General features: G+C 38.6%; 1 protein-coding gene and 1 pseudogene across 1 annotated transcript in view; one reads left to right on the plus strand and one right to left on the minus strand.

Annotated features, from left to right (window-relative positions):
• TAFA1 (TAFA chemokine like family member 1) overlaps nt 1-26,403 on the minus strand; it is an 866,756-nt gene that overhangs the window by 802,541 nt on the left and 37,812 nt on the right. The gene's annotated exons all lie outside the window — the stretch shown is intronic.
• On the plus strand, nt 18,722-18,844 carry LOC125089848 (uncharacterized; annotated as a pseudogene).

Genomic DNA, 26,403 nt, shown 5'->3' on the forward strand with positions numbered 1-26,403 from the left:
AAGTCTGGCCAGGGGTTTATCAATCTTATTAATTCTTTCAAAGAACCAGCTCCTAGTTTCGTTGATTTGTTCTATTGTTTTTTTGGTTTCTATTTCATTGATTTCTGCTCTGATCTTTATGATTTCTCTTCTCCTGCTGGGTTTAGGGTTTCTTTCTTGTTCTTTCTCCAGCTCCTTTATGTGTAGGATTAGGTTGTGTACCTGAGACCTTTCTTGTTTCTTGAGAAAGGCTTGTACCGCTATATATTATCCTCTCAGGACTGCCTTTGTTGTGTCCCACAGATTCTAAACCGTTGTGTTTTTATTATCATTTGTTTCCATGAATTTTTTCAATTCTTCTTTAATTTCTTGGTTGACCCATTCATTCTTTAGAAGGATGCTGTTTAGTCTCCATATATTTGGGTTCTTTCCAAATTTCCTCTTGTGATTGAGTTCTAGCTTTAGAGCATTGTGGTCTGAAAATATACAGGGAATGATCCCAATCTTTTGATACCGGTTGAGACTTGATTTAGGACCAAGAATGTGATCTATTCTGGAGAATGTTCCATGTGCACTAGAGAAGAATGTGTATTCTGTTGCTTTGGGATGAAATGTTCTGAATATATCTGTGATGTCCATCTGGTCCAGTGTGTCATTTAAGGCCTTGATTTCCTTGTTGATCTTTTGCTTGGATGATCTGTCCATTTCAGTGAGGGGAGTGTTAAAATCCCCTACTATTATTGTATTCTTGTCGATGTATTTCTTTGATTTTGTTATTAATTGGTTTATATAGTTGGCTGCTCCCACATTAGGGGCATAGATATTTAAAATTGTTAGATCTTCTTGTTGGACAGTTCCTTTGAGTATGATATAGTGTCCTTCCTCATCTCTTATGATAGTCTTTGGCTGAAAATCTAATTGATCTGATAGAAGGATTGCCACTCCTGCTTTCTTCTGATGTCCATTAGCATGGTAAATTCTTTTCCAGCCCTCACTTTAAACCTCGAGGTGTCTTCGGGTTTACGATGAGTTTCTTGTAGGCAACATATAGATGGGTTTTGTTTTTTTATCCATTCTGATACCCGGTGTCTTTTCATTGGGGCATTTAGCCCATTAATATTCAGAGTAAGTATTGAGAGATATGAATTTAGTGCCATTGTATTGCCTGTAAGGTGACTGTTATTGTATATTGTCTCTGTTTCTTTCTGATCTACCTTTTTTAGGGTCTCTCTTTGCTTAGAGGACCCCTTTCAATATTTCCTGTAGAGCTGGTTTGGTATTTGCAAATTCTTTCAGTTTTTGTTTGTCCTGGAAGCTTTTAATCTCTCCTTCTATTTTCAATGATAGCCTAGCTGGATATAGTATTCTTGGCTGCATGTTTTTCTCGTTTAGTACTCTGAATATATCATGCCAGCTCTTTCTGGCCTGCCAGGTCTCTGTGGATAAGTCTGCTGCCAATCTAATATTTTTACCATTGTACGTTACAGACTTCTTTTCCCGGGCTGATTTCAGGATCTTCTCTTTGTCCCTAAGACTTGTAAATTTTACTATTAGGTGATGGGGTGTGGACCTATTCTTATTGATTTTGAGGGGGGTTCTCTGAACCTCCTGAATTTTGATGCTTGTTCCCTTTGCCATATTGGGGAAATTCTCTCCAATAATTCTCTCCAATATACCTTCTGCTCCCCTCTCTGTTTCCTCTTCTTCTGGAATCCCAATTATTCTGATGTTGTTTCGTCTTATGGTGTCACTTATCTCTCGAATTCTCCCCTCGTGGTCCAGTAGCTGTTTGTCCCTCTTTTGCTCAGCTTCTTTATTCTCTGTCATTTGGTCTTCTATATCGCTAATTCTTTCTTCTGCCTCATTTATCCTAGCAGTAAGAGCCTCCATTTTTGATTGCACCTCATTAATAGCTTTTTTGATTTCAACTTGGTTAGATTTTAGTTCTTTTATTTCTCCAGAAAGGGCTTTTATATCTCCTGAGAGGGTTGCTTTAATATCTTCCATGCCTTTTTCAAGCCCGGCTAGAACCTTGAGAATTGTCATTCTGAACTCTATATCTGACATATTACCAATGTCTGTATTGATTAGGTCCCTAGCCTTTGGTACTGCCTCTTTTTTTTTGTTGTTGTTGTGAATTTTTCCGCTTTGTCATTTTGTCTAGATAAGAGTTTATGAAGGAGCAAGTAAAATACTAAAAGGGTGGCAACAACCCCAGGAAAATATGCTTTAGCCAAATCAGAAGAGATCCCAAATCATGAGGGGGGAGAAAGGGGATAAAAAGGGGTTCAGAAAGAAAAAAAAAAAGAAACTATTTAAAAAAAGAAAGCCGATAAAGAAAAAATATAAAAAGAGGAAAAAATATATATATATATTAGATAAACTATTTAAAAAACGTTAAAAAAGAAAACGGTAAAAGTTAAAAAAATTTAGCAGAAGAAGAGAAAAAGAAAAAAAAAATTGAAAAAGAAAAAAAAATTAAATTAACTGCAAGGCTAAAAAATCATGGGGAGAAAGCCATGAGTTCCGTGCTTTGCTTTCTTCTCCTCTGGAATTCCGCCGCTCTCCTTGGAATTGAAACTGCACTCCTCGGTAGGTGAACTTGGTCCTGGCTGGGTTTCCCGTTGATCTTCTGGGGGAGGGGCCTGTTGTAGTGATTCTCAAGCGTCTTTGCCCCAGGCAGACTTGCACCGCCCTTACCCGGGGCCGCACTGAGTCATCCGCTCGGGTTTGCTGGGTTTGCTTTCGGGAGCTTTTGTTCCCTGAGCGCTTTCTGTAGAGTTCTGGAAGACGGGAATGAAGATGGCGGCCTCCCGGTCTCCAGCCCGGAGGGGCCAAGTGCCCGGGGCCCCACTGCTCAGTGCGCCCTCAGAGAACAGCGCCCAATGACTCCCGTCACCCTGCCTCCGGCCGCGCTCCGAGCTGACCGAGTCTGCGACCGGCTCAAGGCAACCCCGAGCTGAGAGTCACTCCTCGGCTCTGTCTCTGTAGCCGGCTTCCCCGTTCTAATACCGGTAAGCTCTACAACATTCAGACACCCCCGATCCTTCTGCTACCCTGCGGGACCTGAGGCTGCGCTGACCCCGCCTGGGCTTCACCCCCCGTTAAGCCTCTGGGCTGATGTCCCTCAGCGGAACAGGCTTTTAAAGGTCCCGATTTTGTGCTCTGTTGCTCTGCCACTCGCCGGGAGCCGGCCCCTCCCCCGCGGTCTATCTTCCCGTCGCTTTGGATTCACTTCTCCGCCAGTCCTACCTTTCAGATAGTGGTTGATTTTCTGTTTCTAGGATTTCTGTTCTTCTTCTCTTCGATCTCCCGTTGGATTTGTAGGTGTTTGCAATCTTTAGATAAGCTATTTAGCTGATCTCCCGCTACCCGAAGTAGTCTCAGCCTGCTACTTCTCTGCCATCTTGACTCCTCCCTCACTCTCTAGGTTTTAAACAGAAGAATCTAATAAGCAAATTAATAACTGAAAAGCAGTTAATACTCAAAATATATAAAGAATTCATATAACAACCCAATTATAAATGGGCAGAGGATCTGAACATATATGTTCCCGAAGAACACATACCAATGGCCAACAGACACATGAAAAGATGTTCAACATCACTAATATTTAGGAAAATGCAAACCAAAACCACAATGAGATAACATCTCATACTGGCTAGATTAGTTATCATCAAAAAGACAAGAAATAAGTTTTGGCAAAGATGTGGAGAAAAGAGAACTTATGTATACTGTTGGTAAATTGGTGCAGACACAATGGAAAACAATATGGAGATTCATCAAAAAGTTAAAATAGAACTATCATACTATCCAGCTATTCTACACTTGGGTATTTATCTCAAGAACAACAAAACACTAATTTGGAAAGATATATGCACCCCTATATTCATAGCAGCATTATTTACATTAGCCAAGCTATGTAAATTATCTAAATGCCCATCTATGTATGAACAGATAAAGCAGAAATGGTATAGGAACACAATGGAATACTATGCAGCCATAAAAAGAACAAACCTTGTCATTTGTGACCATGGATAGGCACTGAGGCTACTATGTTAAGTGAAATAAATCAGAAGGAGAAAAACACAAGCAGTATGACTTCATTTGTATGTGGAATCTGAACAAAACAAGTGAACAAGCAAAACAATGGCAAATTTATAGACATAAGAACAAATTGGTGGATAGCAGAAGGGAAGGGGATGGGAGACGGTGAAATGTGTGCTAGATGGTAACTCAATTTTTCAGGTGGTCTTTTTGTAATGAATAAAGATGTTGGATTATAATGTTGTATATCTGAAACATATAATGTTATATGCCAATTTTATCTCAAAAAATAAATATTAATCATAGATAACTGATATATGATTGAGGATAGATAGATAGATAGATAGAATGAATATCTAAGTAACATTTACTTCAAAAAGTTGTTGGGAAGATTGAAACAGGATACCATGAATGAAGGGCTTAGCAGACTTTCTGGCTCTTAGTAAGTGCTCAATAAATGTTATTACTAGCCAGTAATAGAAACATAGGGAAGCTTCTTTAACCCCAGTTTGTGAAATTCATTGTTTGAGAGTTTAGTGAGTGGGCTCTATGAACTCTATAAACAATTTTACAATATATGATGTATTTACCAACTCATTAAAGTTAAATTGAAAAAAGAATATGTAACTGAATATTTGGTTTGATGCTAATTTGAATGTCTAGTATATATGTATGTATACATGTGTGTGATTCTGTGTTCCTAGGTGTATTTGTATGTGTACATGTATACATATACTAATTAGGTAATTGGAATCACACCAAAATATTAATACCAGTTAATCCAAATTAGATGGTAAGATTATGGGTTAATTTAATTTTTTCTATTTTTCTATTATCTTTTACTTTTTCTATAATGAATAACTATAACTTTTGTAAATAGGGCACAAAAGTAAGTTGTCTAAAATGTCTTCCCTTAAGATATATTGATTAAGAGGATACAGGTACCCTGTACCAGGCACTGTGCTAGAAACTGAGAATATAATAATTAGAACTTCCCACATACACAGATATACACATACATATACACAGGAATAACAAAAACCTCAGTAAACCAAATGTGCCTACCAGAAAGCTAGAATTTGAAAAAAAAACAAGTTCAAATATAACAGTGATACTCCAAAAGCAATGAATATGGTGGCTTTTATCAAACATCCTAATTATGTTCTTAAGTCTGATCGAAGATCCAAAGGAATTTTCTAATTTTCCTATTTTGCAAGTGGTTCAGTAGAAAACACCATCGTCCTTTTGTGTTTAAAGTTTTGCTTCCCTTATTCAGTAATTCCTATCCTCAGGGGATATAATGCAATTTTGCAATGTCCAAACCAGCCTTGAGTCTGATTAGTAGGGATAGCTCCCCTGAAAACTATAATTTTCCACAGAGAGACTGATTTCAGTAACAATGGTTTTCTTTCTACAGTGTGTAAGGGGTTTTCTATTTAGAAATAAAAATCCTTGCCTCCCTGCACATTTAGGGAAATTCAAAACAGTATGCTTTTTTCTGAGTTGCCAAGGATTAATGAAAACAACAATTTTGGCCTCGGGAAAATTCTTCAACATTCTATTTAAGTTGGGAGTGCCTGTGTTCCACTCATTGTCGCAAGATTCTGGCTTAAAGTTGTCACTCTCAGTTTCAGCTGGTGTCTGGGTGGAAAGTAATGGAGATGATCAATTAAGGGCATGCACTCTACCTTCTGTATCCTTTTTAATTAGGGACGTACTGAAATGATGGACGTTATAGAGTTGACAGCATAGCCACTCTATGTCTGCCCCTCGTCATTCTTCCTCACCGCTGTTTTTCTAGAATTAGGCTTCCTGTTCTGTCATCTCAAATATTTTAATACTTTACTGATCTTGAATGTGTTTAGCCATAGGAGGACAGCAGTAAAATAAAACTTTATAGCCAACAAAGTCCTTTATACCTAAACTTTACTGCACATTTTATATTTTGTTTAACAACACATGGCTCCTTGAGACTCTGAAGCTTCCTCAGTTCCAGTTTGTTTGTTTTCTTTTATTCCTGGAGAGTTGTTTCCATTATCAGGATAGAAAGAATTTCTGATAATTGGCCGGACTGGCTGAAATTTTATGGGGCAGGGGCTTCTTTCTCCAAAAGTGTTAAGACAACCTCAATGCTGAGAAAAATGGCCTACTTTCATCTTTGCTCCCAAAATATGTACATTTTCCATTATTCAGAGTGACCATGGACTCCCAATCTTTCTCAATATGATGAAGATTTCATTCCATTTCAACCAAGTCAGGAAAACAGTCAACTGATAAAACTGAAGGACGCCCACTGACTCGTGGAGTAGTTGATATTTCCAGCAACAGATTTTCTTGTGAGCTATAGTCTGTGAAAGTGTTACTTTATAACAGTGACAAAACTATTTTCTGTAGTGAAAAATCTTTTAAGTAACACAATCTTCATTACTTCATTTGCCAAGTTGGCATGGGTGGCCCCAGAAATAATGGAAGAATTTTTTTTTTATTTTATTTTTTATAAACATATATTTTTATCCCCAGGGGTACAGGTCTGCGAATCGCCAGGTTTACACACTTCACAGCACTCACCATAGCACATACCCTCCCCAATATCCATAACCCCACCCCCCCCTCTCCCAACCCCCCTCCCCCCATCAACCCTCAGTTTGTTTTGTGAGATTAAGAGTCACTTATGGTTTGTCTCCCTCCCAATCCCATCTTGTTACATTTATTCTTCTCCTACCCCCTCAACCCCCCATGTTGCATCTCCTCTCCCTCATATCAGGGAGATCATATGATAGTTGTCTTTCTCCGATTGACTTATTTTGCTAAGCATGATACCCTCTAGTTCCATCCACGTCGTCGCAGATGGCAAGATTTCATTTCTTTTGATGGCTGCATAGTATTCCATTGTGTATATATACCACATCTTCTTTATCCATTCGTCTGTTGATGGACATCTAGGTTCTTTCCATAGTTTGGCTATTGTAGACATTGCTGCTATAAACATTCGGGTGCACGTGCCCCTTCGGATCACTATGTTTGTATCTTTAGGGTAAATACCCAGCAGGGAAGAATTTTTAATATGAGGTAAAATGTTAAAGTAGTTTTTATTTTTCCCCGATTGAATGAAATGACTGGCTTAGGGTCTTGGCTGCTGTTGTTGTGTGTGGGAATGAAAAACAAAAAACAAAACAAACAAACAAAAAAAGCTCTAGATTTTCCAGATAGGTTGCAGAAAGAATTGACATCCCAAAAGAGTATAATGTAATGGAAACACCTTTTTACTGGCTTTACTTCTCACTTCTGATACTCTTATTCAGAAGGCCACAAAAGCCAAGCTATTCAGTTACCCCATTACCTTTATAGAATGGATAGAATTTCATTTCTGAGGACTTTCCTTACTCTGATTTTCTATATAAAATTTTCTCAATAAAATACATTAACCTGATTTGATCCCAACCATACCGTTATCAAAATGTCATTTACCGTTCTTTCATTCATATCTCCTACTCAGATTTATTAAACAACCAATACTCATTTAGACCTTGATGTCCTGACTTTGTCTTCACCACGAATATTTCCTCACGGGGTATATTTCAGGATATTCTTGGGAGAAAGGGTTAAGGAGAATGCTAGCTGGCATACAGAAATAAACCACTGATCTCCTTGGTCTTACTGAGCTCTTGACCTATTTTCTTGCCTGAATAGCGAGGAAAGAAATTCAAAAGCCTTTAACTCTCTTCATACTTAGAAACAAAATCTAAAAATATCACATCTGATGGAAGATCCTCACCACCTCTTCTTATCTCCAAGGATGAGCTCACTGAGTCTTAGAATGAGAGCAGTGTTAGAGGGGTCACCATTTCTAGATACTAACTTCAGATTTGCAGAACTCTTGGGCAATTGCTGACAGATGCTGCATCTTCTGTGGGGCTATCTTAAGAACTGAAATGGATCAGAAAGAGGGGACTTTAGTTCTTGGATTTTTTTAAAGACTGGTTTCTCCAGAAAAACTTGTGGTCAGGAAGAACATTCCATTGTCTGCCTTTCTTGGATTCGATTTAAATGTATTTTTTTCCAGTCTGTCTTCTATGGAGATGGAATTGCCTCATGTACCCCTATGAACAGCCTTTTTTCCCCTTGAATATGGTTGTTAGGGTGCCCTTCAACTATCATTACTGTAAGCCATGTATCCTCTGTGATAAACATAATTAAAAACTGCCCCAGGGTCTTCTTAAAGTAATGTGAGATTTCTACATTTTTATGCCTGGTGTGGGTGATGTTAAAGTAAGTGGTACTGGGATGGGAAGGCAGGAGGGATGTCAAAAGAGACCCTCCATCCTTAGCACTCCCTTGATGGAAATGACAGCCTTATTTGTTTTGTTAACCAGTGCATAATTAAAAGTCAATATTCAAGATCATAATAAAAATCTGTATAACTACTCATGTTATGAGACTGAGGCTTTGAAGGAAAATCCATTAAAACACAGCCATGTGTAATTTACAAGAAATCAGTAATAAAATGTTTGCTCTCGACATTATCTGCAAAATGGTCTGTATATTACCAGAATAAATCCATATTACTTGGAGGCTGCAGATAAACATCCATAGGCAAAGTTCACATTGAGGTTATCTGCCTCATGCTCTGAAATGGGGAGTGCTATTTAGAGGAGATAAATTGTGGTTTACTTCTCCAAGTCTCAAGTACATCGTGCAGAAATGAGTTTAGTTCCTGGGAGGGTATCTGCCATATCCACATAGGATAGAATGCCATTGCAGGGTTGTGCCCATTGCAAAAAGGCTATAGCTTTTTGTCCTCAGTGGGAAACAAAAGGAAGACTGCTAACAATTAAAAGCCCTGATACACTTTCTGTTTATGGAAAAAGAGAAAAAAGAAAAGGTAGTGGGAAGATATTCGGTGCTTTGAAAAACACTGATTCAACAAGCAGTAGAATGATATCTTATTTAAAGTCTCCGGTGAATTCACTGCCCATGTATGCAGAACTTTTCATGAGGCTGTACCTTGGATTCTGAAGTTAGACTACTTTTTTTAAGATTTTATTTATTTATTTGAGAGAGATCACAAGTAGGCAGAGAGGCAGGCAGTGAGAGAGGGGAGGAAGCAGTCTCCTCACTGAGCAGAGAGCCAGACATGGGGCTCAATCCCAGGACCCTGGGATCATGACCTGAGCCGAAGGCAGAGGCTTTAACCCACTGAGCCACCCAGGTACCCCATGAAGTTAGACTATTTTTATGCATAGGAAAAATCTAATAGTGATAGGATGGAACCCTGAAACACCGTAGCAGAGTTTTTATGAGCAGTCTGACCATCTCTCAAGGCAAGAAAATGGGCACCGTCTTTGGATAATGCTCAATTTCCCCACATTAAGTAATGATTGTTATTTCATGCCATTTAAATTAGACTCTATAAAGTGGTGGTAGGGAAAGGGGGTGAGAACATTCTGTCTCCTTATTGTCGTTTTGTCTCTTTTCCCAATCCTTTGTTACTTTTCTGCATCAGCAGAAGGGACTTCTCATCTTGTCTGGTGATTCCTACTAATCTGTGATAAAACTCCAGGTTTAGAACTCTGGGCTTTGCTTTCGATATAGAAATGAAAGCTCTGAAATTTACAAATCCCCTCTCTTTCTCAGTACATTTGACTTTCAAGAACTATTGTCACTCTAGGGCAGTGGTTTTCAAAGTGTGGTCTGAAAATCAGCAGCATCAACATCTCCTGGGAGGTTATTAGAAATGCAGATTCTGGGGGCCTACCCAACATTATTGAGCCAGAAACTCTGAATGTGTTTCTTTAATAAGGCCCAGTACTCTCTCTCTCTTAGCAATCCTTCAATTGCTTCTGATGCTTACTAAAGTTGGATAACCATTGCTGTTTGGACTCCAGAATATTCTCTCTGAAGTTAAGAACCTAGCAATGATATCTTTGTTCTGTATGGTATGTGTCCTTTCCCCTAAAGCAACAAATGCTATGGATTTCATGGGTGGGGAACCACAGGGCAAGATTTACTTAAATCAGTAAAGGAACATCAATCCTTTTACATGCATCCTGTCCTGAAACACACACACCACACACACACACACACACACACACACACACACACACACACACACAACAAAAAGATTGTGGCAAATCTATTGGGTCTCCATTTTCATAAAGATTTCTTGTTCCCACAAACCTACATCTCATTCTTTTTCAATGCCACCAGAAACATAGTTATTCCAAAGTCATCTGCAGCTCTAGACCAATTTGACATTATTGGAATTAGAAAAATAATATATTGCATAGCACAGCTAATATAAAACTGGCATTGTGATAACATAAATCTATAAACTGGAGCCCAATGAACTCACTAGAACCATGTTAATGAATAATCATGGTGAGGACCTCAAGACTAGGAAGTGCTTCCGAATCATGATAAACAAATATATCAAGCTCCACTGACTCTAAATTTAAGTAATAAGTGTATTCTCTTTTCCTCTCTATTTGATAGTTCATCTCCATGAGTGTTGTTCAGGCCAACATAACTGATGTTTACTGGCAACTCTGTGAGTCCATATTTTTGACTCCGCAGAAAGCTCCCTGTCTAAACATGGATATAAGTCTTGGAGACTGGAGGGCAGGGATATCACTGGGAGAAACAGAGAACAGAGAACTAAGGTCTGAGTTCTCAGACTGTGCCTGGGACACTAGAGCAAACACAAGAGCACCACAAGGTGTTTCATATTTGTAAAAGAAACACAGAGACCCTCAAGATCTGTCACCATGGCATGAATTTGTAGCTGTGGTAGTTCACGGCTTCAGAATTAACTTCAGCTCCTTCTGATGACACCCTGCTTTTGCAAAGTTAAGTTTTAGCAGTTGCTCTGATACAAAGCCAGTGCCAGGCAAAACTCACCATGGAACAGGAAATAAGGGTGGCGCTGTTCTATTAGGCACCAAGGTTTCAGAAGTGGCGTAGTACTGAACGGCACACCCATCTATCAGTAAATAACTGTGGTTATTTAAAAATGAAGTAAATAATTTTTTTTCAGTGTACATGTATTTTTTCAAACAGCTATTAGTTGTTTCAAACAGCTACATAAATATGTTATACATTCGAAATTGTTTGGACCTAACTACTTAATAAAATTCTTGGGCATTTTTCTTTTTCTTTTTTTTTTTTTTTTAACTTTTAATTTTTTTTTATTTTTTTATTTTTTTTTTCAGCATAACAGTATTCATTATTTTTGCACCACACCCAGTGCTCCATGCAATCCGTGCCCTCTACAATACCCACCACCTGGTGCCCCCAACCACCCACCCCCCACCCCTTCAAAATTCTCAGATCGTTTTTCAGAGTCCATAGTCTCTCATGGTTCACCTCCCCTTACAATTTCCCTCAACTCCCTTCTCCTCTCCATCTCCCCTTGTCCTCCATGCTATTTGTTATGCTCCACAAAAAAGTGAAACCATATGATAATTGACTCTCTCTGCTTGACTTATTTCACTCAGCATAATCTCTTCCAGTCCCGTCCATGTTGCTACAAAACTTGGGTATTCATCCTTTCTTTTTTCTTTCTTTTTTTTTTTTTTACAGCTTTATAAACATATATTTTTATCCCCAGGGGTACAGGTCTGCGAATCGCCAGGTTTACACACTTCACAACACTCACCATAGCACATACCCTCCCCAATATCCATAACCCCACCCCCTCTCCCAACCCCCTCCCCCCATCAACCCTCAGCTTGTTTTGTGAGATTAAGAGTCACTTATGGTTTGTCTCCCTCCCAATCCCATCTTGTTTCATTTACTCTTCTCCTACCCCCTCAACCCCCCATGTTGCATCTCCTCTCCCTCATATCAGGGAGATCATATGATAGTTGTCTTTCTCCGATTGACTTATTTCGCTAAGCATGATACCCTCTAGTTCCATCCACGTCGTCGCAAATGGCAAGATTTCATTTCTTTTGATGGCTGCATAGTATTCCATTGTGTATATATACCACATCTTCTTTATCCATTCGTCTGTTGATGGACATCTAGGTTCTTTCCATAGTTTGGCTATTGTAGACATTGCTGCTATAAACATTCGGGTGCACGTGCCCCTTTGGATCACTACGTTTGTATCTTTAGGGTAAATACCCAGCAGTGCAATTGCAGGGTCATAGGGTAGTTCTATTTTCAACATTTTGAGGAACCTCCATGCTGTTTTCCAGAGTGGTTGCACCAGCTTGCATTCCCACCAACAGTGTAGGAGGGTTCCCCTTTCTCCGCATCCTCGCCAGCATCTGTCATTTCCTGACTTGTTACTTTTAGCCATTCTGACTGGTGTGAGGTGATATCTCATGGTGGTTTTGATTTGTATTTCCCTGATGCCGAGTGATGTGGAGCACTTTTTCATGTGTCTGTTGGCCATCTGGATGTCTTCTTTGCAGAAATGTCTGTTCATGTCCTCTGCCCATTTCTTGATTGGATTATTTGTTCTTTGGGTGTTGAGTTTGCTAAGTTCTTTATAGATTTTGGACACTAGCCCTTTATCTGATATGTCATTTGCAAATATCTTCTCCCATTCTGTCAGTTGTCTTTTGGTTTTGTTAACTGTTTCCTTTGCTGTGTAAAAGCTTTTGATCTTGATAAAATCACAATAGTTCATTTTTGCCCTTGCTTCCCTTGCCTTTGGCAATGTTCCTAGGAAGATGTTGCTGCGGCTGAGGTCGAAGAGGTTGCTGCCTGTGTTCTCCTCGAGGGTTTTGATGGATTCCTTTCTCACATTGAGATCCTTCATCCATTTTGAGTCTATTTTCGTGTGTGGTGTAAGGAAATGATCCAATTTCATTTTTCTGCATGTGGCTGTCCAATTTTCCCAACACCATTTATTGAAGAGGCTGTCTTTTTTCCATTGGACATTCTTTCCTGCTTTGTCGAAGATGAGTTGACCATAGTGTTGAGGGTCCATTTCTGGGTTCTCTATTCTGTTCCATTGATCTATGTGTCTGTTTTGTGCCAGTACCATGCTGTCTTGATGATGACAGCTTTGTAATAGAGCTTGAAGTCCGGAATTGTGATGCCACCAACTTTGGCTTTCTTTTTCAGTATTGCTTTGGCTATTCGAGGTCTTTTCTGGTTCCATATAAATTTTAGGATTATTTGTTCCATTTCTTTGAAAAAAATGGATGGTACTTTGATAGGAATTGCATTAAATGTGTAGAATGCTTTAGGTAGCATAGACATTTTCACAATACTTATTCTTCCAATCCAGGAGCATGGAACATTTTTCCATTTCTTTGTGTCTTCCTCAATTTCTTTCATGAGTACTTTATAGTTTTCTGAGTATAGATTCTTAGTCGCTTTGGTTAGGTTTATTCCTAGGTATCTTATAGTTTTGGGTGCAGTTGTAAATGGGATGGACTTCTTAATTTCTCTTTCTTCTGTCTTGTTGTTGGTGTAGAGAAATGCAACTGATTTCTGTGCATTGATTTTATATCCTGACACTTGACTGAATTCCTGTACAAGTTCTAGCAGTTTTGGAGTGGAGTCTTTTGGGTTTTCCACATAGAGTATCATATCATCTGCAAAGAGTGATAGTTTGACTTCTTCTTTGCCGATTTGGATGCCTTTAATTTCCTTTTGTTGTCTGATTGCTGAGGCTAGGACTTCTAATACTATGTTGAATAGCAGTGGTGATAACGGATATCCCTGTCATGTTCCTGAGCTTAGCGGAAAAGCTTTCAGTTTTTCTCCATTGAGAATGATATTTGCCGTGGGTTTTTCATAGATGGCTTTGATAATATTGAGGTATGTGCCGTCTATACCTACACTTTGAAGAATTTTGATCAGGAAGGGATGCTGTACTTTGTCAAATGCTTTTTCAGCATCTATGGAGAGTATCATATGGTTCTTGTTCTTTCTTTTATTAATGTGTTGTATCACATTGATTGATTTGCGGATGTTGAACCAAACTTGTAGCCCTGGAATAAATCCCACTTGGTCGTGGTGAATAATCCTTTTAATGTACTGTTGAATCCTATTGGCTAGTATTTTGGCGAGAATTTTTGCATCTGTGTTCATCAAGGATATTGGTCTGTAGTTCTCTTTTTTGTTGGGATCCTTGTCTGGTTTTGGGATCAAGGTGATGCTGGCCTCATAAAATGAGTTTGGAAGTTTTCCTTCCATTTCTATTTTGTGGAACAGTTTCAGGAGAATAGGAATTAGTTCTTCTTTAAATGTTTGGTAGAATTCCCCTGGGAAGCCGTCTGGCCCTGGGCTTTTGTTTGTTTGGAGATTTTTGATGACTGTTTCAATCTCCTTACTGGTTATGGGTCTGTTCAGGCTTTCTATTTCTTCCTGGTTCAGTTGTGGTAGTTTATATGTCTCTAGGAATGCATCCATTTCTTCCAGATTGTCAAATTTGTTGGCATAGAGTTGCTCATAGCTTGTTCTTATAATTGTCTGTATTTCTTTGGTGTTCGTTGTGATCTCTCCTCTTTCATTCATGATTTTATTAATTTGGGTCCTTTCTCTTTTCTTTTTGATAAGTCTGGCCAGGGGTTTATCAATCTTATTAATTCTTTCAAAGAACCAGCTCCTAGTTTCGTTGATTTGTTCTATTGTTTTTTTGGTTTCTATTTCATTGCTTTCTGCTCTAATCTTTATGATTTCTCTTCTCCTGCTGGGTTTAGGGTTTCTTTCTTGTTCTTTCTCCAGCTCCTTTAGGTGTAGGGTTAGGTTGTGTACCTGAGCCCTTTCTTGTTTCTTGAGAAAGGCTTGTACCACTATATATTTTCCTCTCAGGACTGCCTTTGTTGTGTCCCACAGATTCTGAACCGTTGTGTTTTCATTATCATTTGTTTCCATAAATTTTTTCAATTCTTCTTTAATTTCCTGGTTGACCCATTCATTCTTTAGAAGGATGCTGTTTAGCCTCCATGTATTTGGGTTCTTTCCAAATTTCCTTTTGTGATTGAGTTCTAGCTTTAGAGCATTGTGGTCTGAAAATATACAGGGAATGATCCCAATCTTTTGATACCGGTTGAGACTTGATTTAGGACCAAGAATGTGATCTATTCTGGAGAATGTTCCATGTGCACTAGAGAAGAATGTGTATTCTGTTGCTTTGGGATGAAATGTTCTGAATATATCTGTGATGTCCATCTGGTCCAGTGTGTCATTTAAGGCCTTGATTTCCTTGTTGATCTTTTGCTTGGATGATCTGTCCATTTCAGTGAGGGGAGTGTTAAAATCCCCTACTATTATTGTATTCTTGTCGATGTATTTCTTTGATTTTGTTATTAATTGGTTTATATAGTTGGCTGCTCCCACATTAGGGGCATAGATATTTAAAATTGTTAGATCTTCTTGTTGGACAGTTCCTTTGAGTATGATATAGTGTCCTTCCTCATCTCTTATGATAGTCTTTGGCTGAAAATCTAATTGATCTGATAGAAGGATTGCCACTCCTGCTTTCTTCTGATGTCCATTAGCATGGTAAATTCTTTTCCAGCCCTCACTTTAAACCTCGAGGTGTCTTCGGGTTTACGATGAGTTTCTTGTAGGCAACATATAGATGGGTTTTGTTTTTTTATCCATTCTGATACCCGGTGTCTTTTCATTGGGGCATTTAGCCCATTAATATTCAGAGTAAGTATTGAGAGATATGAATTTAGTGCCATTGTATTGCCTGTAAGGTGACTGTTATTGTATATTGTCTCTGTTTCTTTCTGATCTACCTTTTTTAGGGTCTCTCTTTGCTTAGAGGACCCCTTTCAATATTTCCTGTAGAGCTGGTTTGGTATTTGCAAATTCTTTCAGTTTTTGTTTGTCCTGGAAGCTTTTAATCTCTCCTTCTATTTTCAATGATAGCCTAGCTGGATATAATATTCTTGGCTGCATGTTTTTCTCATTTAGTACTCTGAATATATCATGCCAGCTCTTTCTGGCCTGCCAGGTCTCTGTGGATAAGTCTGCTGCCAATCTAATATTTTTACCATTGTACATTACAGACTTCTTTTCCTGGGCTGCTTTCAGGATCTTTTCTTTGTCACTAAGACTTGTAAATTTTACTATTAGGTGATGGGGTGTGGACCTATTCTTATTGATTTTGAGGGGGGTTCTCTGAACCTCCTGAATTTTGATGCTTGTTCCCTTTGCCATATTGGGGAAATTCTCTCCAATAATTCTCTCCAATATACCTTCTGCTCCCCTCTCCATTTCCTCTTCTTCTGGAATCCCAATTATTCTGATGTTGTTTCGTCTTATGGTGTCACTTCTCTCTCGAATTCTCCCCTCGTGGTCCAGTAGCTGTTTGTCCCTCTTTTGCTCAGCTTCTTTATTCTCTGTCATTTGGTCTTCTATATCGCTAATTCTTTCTTCTGCCTCATTTATCCTAGCAGTAAGAGCCTCCATTTTTGATTGCACCTCATTAATAGCTTTTTTTATTTCAACTTGGTTAGATTTTAGTTCTTTTATTTCTCCAGAAAGGGCTTTTATATCTCCCGAGAGGGTTGCTTTAATATCTTCCATGCCTTTTTCAAGCCCTGCTAGAACCTTGATAATCGTCATTCTGAACTCTATATCTGACATATTACCAATGTCTGTATTGATTAGGTCCCTAGCCTTTGGTACTGCCTCTTGTTCTTTTTTTTGTTGTGAAATTTTCTGCCTTGTCATTTTGTCTAGATAAGAGTTTATGAAGGAGCAAGTAAAATACTAAAAGGGTGGCAACAACCCCAGGAAAATATGCTTTAGTCAAATCAGAAGAGATCCCGAATTGTGAGGGGGGAGAAAGGGGATAAAAAGGGGTTCAGAAAGAAAGAAAAAAAAAAGAAACTATTAAAAAAAAGAAAGCCAATAAAGAAAAAATATAAAAAGAGGAAAAAAATATATATATTAGATAAACTATTTAAAAAACGTTAAAAAAAGAAAACGATAAAAGTTAAAAAAAATTAGCAGAAGAAGAGAAAAAGAAAAAAAATTGAAAAAGAAAAAAAAATTAAATTAACTGCAAGGTTAAAAAATCATGGGGAGAAAGCCATGAGTTCCGTGCTTTGCTTTCTTCTCCTCTGGAATTCCGCCGCTCTCCTTGGTAGGTGAACTTGGTCCTGGCTGAGTTTCCCGTTGATCTTCTGGTGGAGGGGCCTTGCAGAAAGTGGTTGATTTTCTGTTTCTGGAATTGCTGTTCTTCTTCTCTTCAATCTCCCGTTGGATTTGTAGGTGTTTGCAATCTTTAGGTAAGCTATTTAGCTGATCTCCCACTACCCGAAGTAGTCTCAGCCTGCTACTTCTCCGCCATCTTGACTCCTCCCCGGCATTTTTCTTTTGACCTAGAGTTTCTATTAACCACTTTGTAAGTCTCTGGGTTAAGGGGGCTCTCCTTGTTTAGAACCCTACAGAATAAGATACTCACCACAGAGGTGGTAGGAGCCAAAGTCTGTCCAGCTTACAGACAAGGTCAAGAATGCAGGGCACAGCACTCATGAATCCTTCCTTGGCCCAAAGCTCGTACTCTCAGAATAGCAACTGTTTTTCTCTGATATCAAACGAATTTTTTCTACATCAATCTCCCCATCAGACTATAGATTCCAGAGACTCATCTTTATTTATTTCCATATTTTCCCACCAAAACATCTATGCCAAGTCCTGAGATCTTCCCTTGGAATCAAGCAACTTATAGATTCAGATTGAGGACACACTTTCAACCACTTACTTAGCAATTCCAGAATCCCTCAGATTTCAGCTGGGCCCATCATTGTGATGAAGCTTCATGCTACTCCCCATGAGCATGTTTAGCTGATCAGATGTCAAAAGTCAAGTTTCCTTTAAACATAAGTGTTGGGGACCCATGGCCTGGCTGGCCCCATCTTTTAGAATCCTGTATCTGTGTATACTTATTGAATGAATGGATCAATGGATCAATGAAGTCTCTCCAAAAAGTTGAAATGTAGTTTAACATTCCAGCTATCAGTCTTATAAGTCTGGAAACCAAAAGTAGCACACAAGGGTGACCAATACACTGTTTTTCTGAACCCCTGGGAAGTTCTCTTCCGAGAATTACATTCTTTAAAGGGCTTCTCCAAAACCATCAGCTCGAAGATTGTGCCTATGTTAAGAGTCATTAAAATCTTATTATCTGTTTGGAAACAAGATTTTCTGATAAATTCACTGAACATGAATCTTCCCCTATGCTCACCAGGAAGGGAAGTGAGTTCTCTTTAAGGCATGGTTGCACCTAGGTCATCTATCCAAATAAACACGACTGCCCCAGTTCATATTAAATGATCATAGCTGCTCTAACTTTGCTCTAGGAAAATACCTGGTTATTGGAACAGAGAAGGAAGACTAAGTTAATCAAATGATCCCATGTAATTAAAGTTCATTGATGCGTCTGCTAGATTTCTTAGCAGTATCTGTTTGCAAATGAATTGTATTCCAATGGTTCATTTGTAAATTATGGGTGGAACAAGAAATTCATTTTTCCATTAAAAAAATACTATGAGAAGTGGTTACATTTCTAGCCAAGGCTCCCAAACTTACCTACCCAGTAACTTTGCTAGAACAGAGTATATTCACAATGGGTTAATATTGCTTTGATGTACATGGCTAAACAAAGTAGAAGAAATAAAACTGAATAATAATAACTTTTTTAAAAAAATGTGTCTTGAAGGCTCATGCCCTGAAAAAAAGATAGTTTTTAAACAAAAGGGGTGTGTGTGTGTGTGTGTTCACTTCAGCAGCACATATACCAAAATTGGAATGGTACAGAGAACATTAACATGGCCCATGGGCAAGGATGACACACAATTTCCTAAAACAAAAGGGAGGTGACAGGTGAAAATTTTATGAAGATTCTAAAGTAGATTTGGAGAGAAATCTGAATCTTTAGGATCCTATCCACAACTTAGAAGAGTTACTTAAACCAGGGATCACAAGAAAAGTTTTGGTATTCATGGCATTAATTCTCCCTGACCTCATTCTCTATTCATATTATGATGTCCTTCATGGGCAACAGATATATTTGATCTACCCTCATGGCATAATTTCCTTCTTTTGTTGGTGATAGCATCTCAATATACTTTTTGGGCAAATATTCCTACCCTTCTCTCAATTTATGTAGTTTATATAGAACTGACTCCATTTCTGGGGCTTAAGAAATGTAACCAGGAATTTAGCCAGGCTGAGTGTTCCAGTCCCCAACTGATTGATTGGTCCAGAGATGAGCACACCACCTTAGGTGTTCCAGTCAGAAAATTTGTTTAACTCTTATCAGGACGATTGGGAGAAAAGACCTTCATTCCCCTAGAGTGTCTAAGCTTTTAAGATGCAAGCCTGGTGCTGTTTAGAAAAATAAATGAATAAATAAATAAATAAATTAATTAATTAAAAAATTGGATTTTAAAAGTCAAGCCCACTTGGAAATTAAGCCAACACAGGAAGGCAGAGCCAAGTGATATACAAAGATAAATTCCTGACCACAACTTTTAAACACATGTGCCTCTAACCTATTTCTTGAATACATGAGCCAGTGATTTTTCCTTTGTTTCAGATATTTTTCAGTTGGCTTTCTGTAACTTTCAAGAAAAGAGTTGGTTTATTTTATAACAAATGTCAACTACTAGTGTATGTTTTAGATTACTTCTGTGGCAATACTAAGGAAGACACATGCAACTTCTTTTCAGATTCTGACACCAGGTGAGTGTCTAGAATTATCTAGAAGATTCTAGATAATTCTAAGGGAATTTGAATTACAGGACACAAGTTATTTTATCATATTTTGTTCATCTATGTGTCACTTTCCTTTTCTTGATTTGGGTTAATTCTTACCATTGATCACCCATCATTAGTGACATTCTATTCCTTCCTTCTCTGTCCCCAGGGAGATTATAGAAATTTAACAAAAAGAGAAAGAGGGAATTTTAGAAATGTAATGAAGATAGAAATATTTTTTGTTAGGTAATGGAAGTTCTTTTCCTCTGTTTCACTATTAATATCTATGTCTTAACAAAACCACTTAAGTTTCTTTAGGTTATTCTTCCTATATTTGTGAATAAGCAACTGTGATTTTGGGACTTCTGAAGTAATTGGAGGTGGAAGGTAAAAAGACGGTGGATCAAGGCTAAACAAAGGCATAGGGAGAGCTAAAAAAGGGATTTCCTGAGATGTGATAAACTGAGGTGAGAGCAGCAGAAGACTGAAAAAGTGGGCATGCCTTGGACATAATCCCAGTCAAAGGAAAGAAGTGGTTGAGAATAGACAGTCAAACAAATCCCTGAGGGAGGCCTCTGGCAGCAGCCCCAGACAGGGGCTAATAGTTCAGGCTTTGCAGACCTATAAGGAGTTGTCTGATGACTGAAGGCTGTAAAGTTCACTTTTCCTGCATGCTCTCAAGAAGTCTATGCTTAATAAATCTGGTCATTTATGTGATTCCTATAGTAAAACCCAGATGAGGAAACACTTAACATTTTATAACAAGGAAGGGGGGAGGGAAAGAGAGAGATTTTATGACACAGGATTTTTTTTTTTCTCTGAAAATGAACATAACCCTGGTTAATACAAGCAAGAATTTTCAACTTACCGGAGTAATTAGTTGACATTTGGTTATAAAATAAACCAATTTTAAAGTGCTGATTTCTGCTTTTTCTATAGCTACTTAATGTCCACAGAAAGATTTTAATTCCAAATGGAATGGACTGCTGGTAGTATGTTAACAGGCTATTTAAGATATAAAATCTGCGTAATACGCACAGATTTAAATGCAGCAGTATAAAGCCACCTTGAATTGTATGTATTATATATTTGTCAACATATTCCTTTTGGGAGACTGTGATGCTAACTTTATTGTCAAAGGTCACTTGATACATGTTCTAGGGGGCTTTCCTGACTAGGTGATGAACACATGAAAAGAAAATTTGTGTCTGTCTTGTGTCTATTCTAAAAAAAACAAAATATGCATTATAATGAATTAAAAGTCATTAGCCATTAAAATGACAGAGTTCAAAAGACTTCCATGACAAGGAAAATGGAGTAAAAATCCTTTTTCTTATTCTTCCTACTAAGTATAACTAAAAACCCTGTGCATTACATACAGAGGAAACACAAGGAAATTCTGAAAGGGGGAGAGGAGAATGATGACCTGGGGGCCTTGGGACCCAAGGCAACACACAGTGATAAGTTTCCTGGATTTGTTTGGTTTGGGTATTTTCAAGTATATATATATATATATATATGGTTGTTTTACTTCATATATTCTAGACAGAAGAAATCAGCAATCCATAAATTCTAATAGGCACAGACAAAAGAAATTCCAACTAAATTCTGCTCTCTCCAGCCAAAGGCCCAGAAAAAGGGCAGCCTAGCAAGACAGAAACCTTTCAGAAAATAACTGTTCTACTCCAGCCACACACCACAAAAACAATATGGCCCCTTCCCAGGCTGTAACAGAAAAGGTTGATGGGGGAACCTAGATTCACCTCTGCCACACTGAATAAAGCACCCCAAACACTCTGCTAAAGTAGTAACAATAGGCAGAGCAGGTAGCCAAGATTTCATCCCCACAAGAACAGTAACAAGCCTCCCCTTTCTACACTAAAAGACTAGCGGGAAGCAGGAACTCCCATTTTGCCTGGTAGTGTCAGGGAAAGCCAGCTAACACAGAAGGCTTAAATAAGATTCCGAAATACCCAAATATTTATAAAACCCCAAATGTCCATGTTTTAATAAAAAACCACACATCATACTAAGAACCAGAAATATTGTGAATTTAATAAAAAGATCAATAAATGCCAACACAAGGCTGACATAGAAGTAAGCATCACATGAAAAAATGTTTAAAGCAGCCACCATAAAAATGCTTTGATGAGCAAATAAGAATACACTTAAAACAAGTGCGGGGGGGGAGAGGGGGAGAAACATACTGTTAGAGCAAAGGAATAAAAAGTCTTTCTGAAGAAAAAGAAGATATAAGAAAAACAAAAGGAAATTTTAAACCTGAATACAATAAGCACAAATGGAATTTTAAACCTAAAATAAAATAACTAAAATTTAAAAGCTCTGTGAAGAGGCTGAAAATCAGAATGGAGAAACCATTGAAAAAATATTGAACTTGAAAATAAAACAATATAAATTATCCAACCTTAACAGGAAGAAAGCAAACTTAAAATATAAATAAACAGAGCCTCAGGAATCCATGGGCTAGATCCAACAAAAGATCGAGCCATCGGATCATGTCATATGAGTCCCAGAAGGATAGGAAAAGGATGCAGGACTAAAAAAAATTCTTGAGAAAATAATGGCTCAATTCTTCCTGATTTGGCAAAAGACACAAACATATAGACTCAAAAATCTAAGTGAATCCCAAACAGCATAAACCAAAAAATATCCACACTAAATGTATTAGTTGGCAGAGGCTGTCACAACAGGAGAAAACATAGCACACTGGGTAGCTTAAACTACAGAAATTAATTTTCTCACAGTTCTGGACGTTAGAAGTCTAAGATCAAAGTCTCAGCTAAAGAATATCTGGTGAGGACTTTCCTCCTGGCCTATAGATGACTATTTTCTCACCCCATCCTCATATGGCTTTTCCATATGAGAGATGGAGAGAGAGAAAGAGAGAGAGATCTGGTATTTCTTTCGCATAAGAATACCAGTCCTATTCAATCAGGAATTCACCCTTATAACATCATTTAACATTATTTACCTCCTTAAAGTCCCTGTCTCCAAATGCAGTTACACTGGACATTAGGGTTTCAACATATGAATTTGGGAGAGACACAATTCACTCCATAATACCAAAACAAATAGTGGTCAAACTTCTTAAAAGTAAATGCAAAGAAAATATCTTGAATGCAGTGAGGGAAATGACAACTAGGAGAAAACAATTTGGGGGGGAGGAGTCAAGATGGTGGAGAAGTAGCAGGCTGAGACTACTTCAGGTAGCGGGAGATCAGCTAAATAGCTTATCTAAAGATTGCAAACACCTACAAATCCAATGGGAGATCGAAGAGAAGAAGAACAGCAATTCTAGAAACAGAAAATCAACCACTATCTGAAAGGTAGGACTGGCGGAGAAGTGAATCAAAAGCGACTGGAAGATAGACCGCGGGGGGAGGGGCCAGCTCCCGGCGAGCGGCGGAGCAACAGAGCACAAAATCAGGACTTTTAAAAGTCTGTTCCGCTGAGGGACATCACTCCAGAGGCTTAACTGGGGTGAAGCCCAAGCGGGGTCAGCGTGGCCTCAGGTCCCGCAGGGTCACAGAAGGATCGGGGGTGTCTGAGTGTCGCAGAGCTTACCGGTATTAGAACGGGGAAGCCGGCTACAGAGACAGGGCCGAGGAGTGACTCTCAGCTCGGGGTTGCCTTGAACCGGTCGCAGGCTCGGTCAGCTCGGAGCGCGGCCGGAGGCAAGGGTGACGGGAGTAATTGGGCACTGTTCTCTGAGGGCGCACTGAGGAGTGGGGCCCCGGGCTCTCGGCTCCTCCGGGCCGGAGACCGGGAGGCCGCCATCTTCATTCCTGTCTTCCAGAACTCTACGGAAAGCGCTCAGGGAACAAAAGCTCCCGAAAGCAAACCCAGCACACCCGAGTGGATTACTCAGCCCGGCCCCGGGTAAGGGCGGTGCAACTCCGCCTGGGGCAAAGAAGCTTGAGAATCACTAAAACAGGCCCCTCCCCAGAAGATCAACGAGAAACCCAGCCAGGACCAAGTTCACCTACCAAGGAGGGCAGTTTCAATACCAAGGAGAGTGGCGGAATTCCAGAGGAGAAGAAAGCAAAGCATGGAACTCATGGCTTTCTCCCCATGATTCTTTAACCTTGCAGTTAATTTAATTTTTCTTTCTTTTTCAATTTTTTTTTCTCTTCTTCTGCTAAATTTTTTAAACTTTTACAGTTTTCTTTTTTAACGTTTTTTAAAGTTTATCTAATATATACATATATATTTTTTCCTTTTTATATTTTTTATCGCCTTTCTTTTTTTAATAGTTTCTTTTTTTTTTTTCTTTCTGAACCCCTTTTTATCCCCTTTCTCCCCCCTCATGATTTGGGATCTCTTCTGATTTGGCTAAAGCATATTTTCCTGGGGTTGTTGCCACCCTTTTAGTATTTTACTTGCTCCTTCATATATTCTTATCTGGATAAAATGACAAGGCGGAAAAATTCACAACAAAAAAAAGAACAAGAAGCAGTACCAAAGGCTAGGGACCTAATCAATACAGACATTGGTAATATGTCAGATATAGAGTTCAGAATGACGATTCTCAAGGTTCTAGCCGGGCTTGAAAAAGGCATGGAAGATATTAAAGCAACCCTCTCTGGAGATGTAAAAGCCCTTTCTGGAGAAATAAAAGAACTAAAATCTAAACAAGTTGAAATCAAAAAAGCTATTAATGAGGTGCAATCAAAAATGGAGGCTCTCACTGCTAGGATAAATGAGGCAGAAGAAAGAATTAGCGATATAGAAGACCAAATGACAGAGAATAAAGAAGCTGAGCAAAAGAGGGACAAACAGCTACTGGACCACGAGGGGAGAATTCGAGAGATAAATGACACCATAAGACGAAACAACATTAGAATAATTGGGATTCCAGAAGAAGAGGAAATGGAGAGGGGAGCAGAAGGTATATTGGAGAGAATTATGGAGAGAATTTCCCCAATATGGCAAAGGAAACAAGCATCAAAATCCAGGAGGTTCAGAGAACCCCCCTCAAAATCAATAAGAATAGGTCCACACCCCATCACCTAATAGTAAAATTTACAAGTCTTAGGGACAAAGAGAAGATCCTGAAATCAGCCCGGGAAAAGAAGTCTGTAACGTACAATGGTAAAAATATTAGATTGGCAGCAGACTTATAAACCAATTAATAACAAAATCAAAGAAACACATCGACAAAAATACAATAATAGTAGGGGACTTTAACACTCCCCTCACTGAAATGGACAGATCATCCAAGCAAAAGATCAACAAGGAAATCAAGGCCTTAAATGACACACTGGACCAGATGGACATCACAGATATATTCAGAACATTTCATCCCAAAGCAACAGATTACACATTCTTCTCTAGTGCACATGGAACATTCTCCAGAATAGATCACATTCTTGGTCCTAAATCAGGTCTCAACTGTTATCAAAAGATTGGAATCATTCCCTGCATATTTTCAGACCACAATGCTCTAAAGCTAGAACTCAATCACAAGAGGAAATTTGGAAAGAACCCAAATACATGGAGGCTAAACAGCATCCTTCTAAAGAATGAATGGGTCAACCAGGAAATTAAAGAAGAATTGAAAAAATTCACGGAAACAAATGATAATGAAAACATAACGGTTCAAAATCTGTGGGACACAACAAAGGCAGTCCTGAGAGGATAATATATAGCGGTACAAGCCTTTCTCAAGAAACAAGAAAGGTCTCAGGTACACAACCTAACTCTACACCTAAAAGAGCTGGAGAAAGAACAAGAAAGAAAGCCTAAACCCAGCAGGAGAAGAGAAATCATAAATATCAGAGCAGAAATCAATGAAATAAAAACCAAAAAAACAATAGAACTAATCAACGAACTAGGAGCTGGTTCTTGAAAGAATTAATAGATCGATAAACCCCTGGCCAGACCTATCAAAAAAAAAAAAGAGAAAGGACCCGAATAAATAAAATCATGAATGAAAGAGGAGAGATCACAACGAACACAAAGAAATACAGACAATTATAAGAACATGCTATGAGCAACTCTACGCCAACAAATTTGACAATCTGGAAGAAATGGATGCATTCCTAGAGACATATAAACTACCACAACTGAACCAGGAAGAAATAGAAAGCCTGAACAGACCCATAACCAGTAAGGAGATTGAAACAGTCATCAAAAATCTCCAAACAAACAAAGCCCAGGGCCAGACGGCTTCCCAGGGGAAGTCCACCAAACATTTAAAGAAGAACTAATTCCTATTCTCCTGAAACTGTTCCACAAAATAGAAATGGAAGGAAAACTTCCAAACTCATTTTATGAGGCCAGCATCACCTTGATCCAAAACCAGACAAGGATCCCAACAAAAAGAGAACTACAGACCAATATCCTTGATGAACACAGATGCAAAATTCTCGCCAAATACTAGCCAATAGGATTCAACGGTACGTTAAAAGGATTATTCACCACGACCAAGTGGGATTTATTCCAGGGCTGCAAGGTTGGTTCAACATCCACAAATCAATCAATGTGATACAACACATTAATAAAAGAAAGAACAAGAACCATATGATACTCTCCATAGATGCTGAAAAAGCATTTGACAAAGTACAGCATCCCTTCCTGATCAAACTCTTCAAAGGGTAGGGATAGAGGACACATACCTCAATATTATCAAAGCCATCTATGAAAAACCCACCGCAAATATCATTCTCAATGGAG

Source organism: Lutra lutra, chromosome 1, assembly GCF_902655055.1.
Source record: "Lutra lutra chromosome 1, mLutLut1.2, whole genome shotgun sequence".
Classification (NCBI taxonomy): Eukaryota; Metazoa; Chordata; class Mammalia; order Carnivora; family Mustelidae; genus Lutra; species Lutra lutra.